Source organism: Echinops telfairi, unplaced genomic scaffold (genome assembly GCF_000313985.2).
Source record: "Echinops telfairi isolate 266 unplaced genomic scaffold, ASM31398v2 ScPeMD7_1;HRSCAF=3_0, whole genome shotgun sequence".
Taxonomy (NCBI): Eukaryota; Metazoa; Chordata; class Mammalia; order Afrosoricida; family Tenrecidae; genus Echinops; species Echinops telfairi.
In genome coordinates, this window is record NW_022103896.1 from 86,648,503 (window position 1) to 86,654,409 (window position 5,907).

Sequence of the window (5,907 nt, forward strand, 5' to 3'; positions counted from 1 at the left end):
TTTAACTTCAAGCTTTTAAGATCCCAGACACGCTATCTTCTAGTAGCCGGGCACCATCAGCTTTCTTTACCACATTTGCTTATGCACTTTGACTTCAGTGCTCACATGTCAGGAACATGAGCATCACAGAATTCCAGGTTATTATAACAAAGTGCTCTTGTGTTGAGGGAAGATTTGAGTAGAGGCCCAATGTCCATATGGTACCTTCATACTTAACATAGGACTTTCACAATTCTTTTTACTAAGTTTGAACTATTAGCCAGTTTGAATGAATCTTATAGTAGACCACAAGATTATCTAATTCAAAAAGGCTAATTCTAGTTCATTTCTGCATACTAATGCTTAGGTTGTTGATCTTTATGCATTATGTTAAATTTTTGACAAATCCAAATTTTACCAGATTAATACTTAGTACATCCCTTGCTTTGATTATTAATGAATATTTGCAGCTGTTTCTTCTCATGGTGAGCCAGGCTCCATCAGCAAAAGTAGGCTCTGAAAACTTTCCTTCATCCTTGTTATTTTTTAGGAGGCAACTCTTCCTCAGTTGTATTTTTATTTTTTAAAAATTTAAACAGCTTTATGGATGTATAGTCCACACGTTAAACACTCTTATAGTCAACAATCCACCACGTGTCTGTCAGTTTGTTGCACTGTGGTGGCTTTTACGTTGCTATGATGATGGAAGCTATGTCACTGGCATTTCAAATGCCAGCAGGGTTGACCAAAGTGATAGAACTTCAAGACTAATAACAGATTATGAAGAAGGAATTGGCTGCCGACCTCAGAGGAAGTAGACACTGAAATCCTTATGCATAGCAGCTAAGCATGACCAGATACTGAAGGCCTCATGAATGGAAGCAGAATGTTATTAGACATAGTGCCAGGGGATGTGCCCCTGGGGTCAGAGGCTCTCGAAACGTGACTGATGCGGGGACACTTTCTCAGAGTGGAGTCGACCATGGGGACGTGAGTGCAGTACAGCCCGTGGGAGTGGAGCCCTTTGGATCTTCATTTGCTGATGGGGCATAACTCAAAATAAGAAGCAGCAGCTGCAAAAATCTACATATAATCAGAATTTGAAATGTACAAAGTATGAATCTAGGAAAATTAGAGGTCACAAGGGCAAAATGGAACACATAAACATTGATATCCTAGGCATTAGCAAGCTGAATTGGACTGGTATCGACCCTTTTAAATCAGAAACTCATAGGGCTTACTATCTAAGGAATGACATAATAAAGAGAAATGGCATGGCATTTGTTTTTTTTAAAAAGTGCCAAGATGTATATTGAAGTACAATACTGTCCGAAAATGTTGAAAAACAGAAGAACATTATGCCTCAGGGGCATGATTGATCAGACTCTCTACCATAAATTTAAGACGAGGTTTTGAAAGGGAGCCAAAGGCAGATATAAAAAATCAAGCAAACAAACAAACATAGATCTAGGAATGGGTTTTTGGTTATCACTAAATCCTAGCTCCGATTTAAGAACAATTAGTTCTTACATCATGGCCCTGCTCAATACTCACCCTCAGGAAGGGAACACAGAAGATATAGATGCTATAGCAAAATATGGTGAAGAAATTAGATGTTGCTTGGCTCTCAGATAAAATTGCATACAATGAATACAAGAAACCACAGAAGAATTGGTGCCTTTGGATTATGGTATAAGTGAGGAATGTTGAATATACGATGGATGACCAATTGTTGTTAGGTATCCTCAAGAAGGTTTCAATCCATAATGACTCTGCACCACAGAATGAAACATATCCTCACAATTGTTACTACATTTAAGCCCACTGTCGCAGCCGCTATGTCAGCGCATCCTGAGACGGTCTTCCTTTTTAACTGATGATTCTGAATGCCTTCCAACCCCATAGGCTCATCTTCTAGAACTATATCAGACAGTGTTCCCCTGCTATTCATAGTTTCATTGGTTAATCCCTCAATAGTAGACTGAATCTTCCTTCTTCGTAGACACTCTACTGAAATCTGTTCACCATAGGAGAGCCTGATGATGCTTATAATCATCAGATAAAGTGGCTTATTTTCCAGTATTATAACAACAAGCAAGCAGTATGACAAACAGAGAACGGTAGTCGACTGCCAAAAGTAGGAGGGAGTACCACCACCCCCTCCCCCCAAAAAAACCCGAATTGCTCTGGGCAGAGCAGAGCTTTTGTAGTACACATTTCCCCCCACTTGGCGAGATAGAGCAATTTGCTTTTAATTAGTGCACTCAGTGGCATCACTTGGGAAGGTTCTCTGTGATCACAGTGAATTTTTTCGTAAAGGTGGTTTAGTTCGAATCTTGTTTTGGGGGATGGCTGACAACAAGATGTGTGCGGTTGTGAAATTTTGTTTCCTGCTTGGAAAAAATACCACAGAAACTGTTGTGATGTTGAACACAACTTACAAGGACAGTGCTATGAGAAAAACTCAAGTGTATGAGTAGTTTTCTTATTTCAAAAGAAGTGGAATGTCAATTGATGCTAAACCTCATTCTGGATGCCGTCAACTTCCTGAACAGATGAAAATGTTGCCTAGTAGTGTCTGAAGTTCCTTCTACCAGGTCAGACTGTTAATCAAGCTTTCTATTTAGACGTTCTGAAAAGATTGCATAACAGTGTGTGACCAAAAAGGCCTGATTTGTGGCAGACAGGGGTCTGGTTTTGCCACCATGACAATGCACCTGCTCATGCAGCCATTTCAGTGTGCCAGTTTTGGGCAAAAATCAGTAAGTCTCTCCTGCCCTATGCACCTCACTCACCTGAACTCACTCTGTGTGACTTCTTTTCATTTCTGCAAATGAAAAGAGACATGAAAGAAGAGGTGAAGAGAAAAATGAGAGAGGTGTTGTCAGCTATCCAAACAGATGAGTCTGAACAATGTTTTCAAGAATAAAATTACAGATTTGACACTCAACAAAAGCTGGCATCCAAACTGTTGAAGGCTCTTCTGGGGTTGCAAATAAACAGTGAAGAAAATACACACATGAAAAATATTTTTTATATTTTCCTCCCAGCAAAGGTGTTTTATTTATTCACAACTTCTTAAACAAATTTTAAATTATCGATTAGGTAGGATTTTGTATTTCAGATCATCAATTTTGTGATCAACAGTTTAAACCCCATTAGTGGAAGTTGGCCCCTCCTTTTCTTTTTCTTCTCCCTCTTGTATGTAACTATTTTACAGCGTGAACCAGCACGCCGTCACATTGTTGTGAACAAGCAAAGGGCAAGATCCTCGTCAAGAGAATCAACGTGCACATTGAGCACATTCAGCGCTCGAAGAGCCGGGACAGCTCCCTGAAGGGCGTGAAGGAGAACGCCCAGAAGAAGAAGGAGGCCAAGGAGAAGGGCACCTGGGTGCAGCTGAAGTGCCAGCCTGCCCCTCCAAGAGAGGCCTGCTTTGTGCGGACCAATGGGCAGGAGCCTGAGCTGCTGGAGCCCATCCCCTATGAGTTCGTGGCCTAGTCTGAAATAAAGCTGTCCCGGGCACAAAAAAGAAAACTTTAGCTGCATTGCAGACTATCAGATCAACATACATAAATCTATTGGATTCTAGTATATTAAGGATGATGCCATTAAAAAACAAAACAGAACAACAATACCTTTTCCAATAACTATACAAAAGATAAAGTAGTTATGAATAAATCTTACCAGAGAAACAAATAACTTATACAAAGATAATTACAAAATATTCCTTCAAGAAACCAAAATAAACTTACATAAATGGAATAAGTTACTATATTTATTTCTGAATAGGTAGACTAAACATGGCGAAAATGTCAATATTACCAAAAATATTTTACAAATTCAATACAATTCTGATCCAAACCCACCACAATTTTCTCAAAGAAATAGAAAATACTGTGAGATACAGAAAGGTTTTTCCTTAGGTTGTCTTCCCTCAAATATATGCCAAACCTAAGATACTGCAAGCAACACTTCGTAAATGACTGTTCACTTAGAGGTCAACGTCAGCTGCTTAGAGGTTATATCCCTGAGGGCATCCAGCCATCTAGAGCAATCAGACTCTAGTCTGTCCCACCCTAAGTAGGGCCTATCACCTTCTGATAAGGATAGTGGATTGTCTCCCTGAAGGAGAGCCCAGAGACAAGGTTGAGCCAAATCAAGAAGGACCAAGGTTAGGCTGCCATCTTGAATCTAGGGTCCACCCATCTTGACACATGTGAACCCTTAGTGCCGCCCCTTCCAATTGCATGTATACCCCTAGCTTGTGCCTCTCTGATTGATGGATGCCCTTCCCATTATGATGTACTAGAGGGGCTTGCACGACCCTGAAAGTGTATATATGCTGCGGTTTGAAATATACTCGCACCTCCTCCCTCTCTCTGCGTGGACCTGGCTGCTGAGATCATGGCTGTCTGGGAGGTATGCGATTTGCATGCCTTATATCGTCTGATGTCTCTTTAATTTTATCCCTCAATTACACAACCACCCATTGGACCCATTCAATTGTGGGTACTGGAACCCCACAGAAAATAAAAAATTGCCAAATTTATATGGAAAGGGAAGACACCCAGAATAAATAAACATTATTAATTTTTTTTAAGTAGGAAGCCTTTCACTCATACCTTAAAGCCTACCATATAGTCATGGGAATCAAAACAACCTGCTAGTGGTACAACAGTAGATAAGAAGACCAATGTATTAAAATTAAGAACCCATGCAACCAACTACCTGTAGACACTTAATGTTTGATAAAGAACTGAAACACATTAAATGGCCATGGTGCTGGAAAAACGGGCTCTTCACCTGCAAAAGAATGAAACAAGAGTCAGACCTCACACCGTGCACAAAAGCAAACTCAAGCTGGATCAAAGACCTTAATATAAGTGGAGGTTCTCCTTATTTCTCACCTGAGAAATTCTGAAGCGGTGCTCTTCTCTTCCTCCTTTGATCAAGCTAATGCCCACAGAAAGTGTACCACCTAGATGGTCGGGAGCTTTTTTGAAGACCAGGGGCTTGGTTCTGTGCTGCTTTGGAACGCCAGTTTCTAGCACAGGGTCAGGGTCATGGCACATAGCTCATAACTTACAATAGGACTCTGGGCTTCCCAGAGCCCACATCTGGGCACAAAGACACATTACCAAACTACTAGTTATATGTCTATATGTATGGCATGGTTTTTGACATATTTATGCCACTGTTTCCACTTTCATCGAACGAACACAATATGATGATTTTTAATATGTGTAAAAAGCTTAGATTCATACCTAGCATGCAGTCAGAATTAAGTAAATGTTACTGTTTACACTGAACACCTAATATTTACATGTTAGAATGGATTAACCAGTTTCAATTCAGCTTTAGCTTAGTTTGTATTATTCTTATTGTTCAGCATCAAATACTTCCTCATAGATTCAAAGTTTCTTTAATCTAGAGCAGCGGTTCTCAACCTGTGGGTCGCAACCCCTTTGGGGGTCAAGTGCCCCTTTCACAGGGGTCACCAGATCCATTACAGTAGAAAAATGACAGTTATGAAGTAGCATCAAAAACCGTTTTATGATTGGTGGGCTCACCAGCACATGAGGAACTGTATTAAAGCGTCGTGGCATTTGGAAGGCTGAGAACCACTGGACTAGAGACTGTTGATATGTTTACCCAGTGAACTGCTGAAGATACTGCAGCCCTTCAATAAATATTCCTTGGCTCGTTGTTCTAGAGAAATTAAGTGTTCCTCGTATACAGTCCTACAGTGTGGGCTGGGACATTATTCACCATAGGTCTTTCTTAACATCTTAGAAACAGAAGCACTGGCAGCCTTTGTTCCAGACTCTCTTTTCAATAATGGTTGTTTATTGAGCAGTCTTAGAAAACAGTCTTAGAGATAGTGACCTCACCGGATCAGATGGTAATTTTTTTTCCCCTCCACTG

At 40.4% G+C, this 5,907-nt stretch overlaps 1 pseudogene; it reads left to right on the plus strand.

Annotated features, from left to right (window-relative positions):
- Nucleotides 1-961: 961 nt before the first annotated feature.
- Nucleotides 962-3,480, plus strand: LOC123522074 (annotated as a pseudogene).
- The last annotated feature ends 2,427 nt before the right edge of the window (nucleotides 3,481-5,907 follow it).